Genomic DNA, 2,318 nt, shown 5'->3' with positions numbered 1-2,318 from the left:
TTGGATTTTTTTTAAGATGTATTTATTTATTCATACAGAACTGGGGTACAGGCCAGAGATGCGGAGGGTGAGAGGATTCACCAGAGACAGAGTGGGGAGCAGAACAGGCAGATCAATGAAGTATACTGCTGAGGGGAGCAGCGGGCGGGTCACGAGAGGTCTGCCTCACCATGTGGATCTCCTCTGGGGCAGGTGGGGATGGAACTCATGCAGAAGTGACTTAAGCTTCTTAGTGCTGTGCTTTAAACCCTCTGCGCCACCAGGGAGGGCCCAAATTTGGATTTTTTGATAAGAAATTCTTAATGCGAAACCATTCAAACTGGCACATAGAAAGCTCGCCTACAAAGTATCCAGTGTCAAGGAGTGGGTGTATGCCAAATGAGAACAGGATTAAAGTCCTATATCATATTACGAAATAACAGATATTTTATTTAAAAACAATAACTGGAATAGGAAAAAGGTTAAATATCACCCGTGAATACAAAGCAGGAAAGCTACTTTTCAAAGTTTTTATACAAAATGCACAAGGGGACCTCTTTAAGATGACAATTTTGAAAGGGACAAAGTGAATTACTGTATGTAGACAAAAGACTGTGTTACATCCTGATAGATTATTAAAAATAATATAATAGTTTATTTTTACATCATTTTGTGCCTTTTTCCATCTCAGTTCTAATCCCTGTGGGCTTCCTACCATCAATTCATCCATGTGCCATCACCATAGTCCAATGCACTTCTGGGCCCCACATTTTTTATCCCTCTGGTATATAGTTGTTCATTATTATTATTTTTTCCCCCTTGGTGCTTTAGGCTCCTGCTATGAGTGAAACCACTCAGTATTTTTCCTTTTCTTTCTCACTTATTTCACTAATCATGATCCCTTCCAGCTCCATCTATGTTGCTGCAAAAGGCATGTGCTTATCTTTTTGATTGCTGAGTAATATTCTGTTGTGTATATGTACCACAACTTTTTAATCCAGTCATCTACTTTTGGGCATTTGGGTAGATTTCATGTCTTTCCTATGGTAAATAAAGCTGAAATAAACATAGGGGTGCAGGGTGTCTTTTTGAATTAGTGTTTTTGTGTCTTTTGTGTAATATCTACCATCCTGGTAGATTTTAAGTCCACTAGTTCAGTAGTTTTTAGATGTAGTAGTCTTCTACATTTTAAGAATTCCTAGCATAGAAAACTAGTAAAGGGTAAGTCATGGTTCACTAAAGTAGCTTAATCTTTTAACTTTTAGGTACCTAACTGTGAAATAATTTTTTCAATAATGCAATATTGTAAGTTTCATCAGGGGCAGGACTGGGCCTTTTCATTCCCCCCATAGGAACTCTGTATATTCTAAGGGAATGGACTTTATCACTGAACTGCCAACATTTCATTTTATACCTGACACTATCTAGGAATATATCCTTATGCAAGTAGTCAGCCTCTCCTTGCAATATCCAGATAGTGATGTTACAGATTACCCAACTGAAACTGTGTGGTGATCTTTAATGCCTACTCCAGTGAGGGTTAAATAACTTTCATATGAAGCATCTAGAGCAGTGGATGACACAAACACAGTGTAGCTATCAGTCTTCACAGCTGTATCCCCAGCCAAGCTCAAAGTAAATATTTGTGAGCTAAACAAAGGAATGACAAAGAATCAATTTCTTTTATTCTTTTTGGTTTTGTTAATGGAGATGTACCATGTCAACTACATGGTACTGACATACAAAAGGATTCTTTATCTTTTTAAACAGACTGGATGATTTTACAATATAGGTTTTATTAAAAAAAATTTCTTCCCTCTGTTTCTTTTATAAGAGAATTTAATAAAAGAAAAATATTAAGAATTTCTCTCTGTGGAAAAAGAATAAGATGACTGCAGTTCTGAAAGGACAAAATTAATTGTGTTGGTCTGGATTATATCTGTTAATTTCCTTCCTCATTAACATATTCTAAAAATAATAAATGGGATGCCATGCACTCAGAAAATCTTCCATTTGAAGATTTCAGGGCCCTTAAGAAAGCTCCAGCTTTAGAAAATAACACTATCCCACTTGGCATTCTCCTCTTCAGACAACAGTGTCCTCAATGTCAATAGCTTCATAGGGGGCTTCTCTATTCTCTTGTTCTCCAAATGGATAACCTAGATGAGCCATGCAAACTTAAAGTCATTACAGGTTAATTGGTTTTGTGTTTTTTTTAAGATGTATTTATTTATGCATACAGAACTATACAGAACTGGGGTACAAGCCAGAGGTGCAGGGGCCGTGAGAGGATTCATCAGAGACAGAGTGGGGAGCAGAACAGGCAGATCAATGAAGTA

This window comes from Condylura cristata, unplaced genomic scaffold (assembly GCF_000260355.1).
Source record: "Condylura cristata isolate star-nosed mole 26May11 unplaced genomic scaffold, ConCri1.0 scaffold00012, whole genome shotgun sequence".
NCBI classification, from domain to species: domain Eukaryota; kingdom Metazoa; phylum Chordata; class Mammalia; order Eulipotyphla; family Talpidae; genus Condylura; species Condylura cristata.
Note: the sequence above shows the minus strand (reverse complement) of the source record.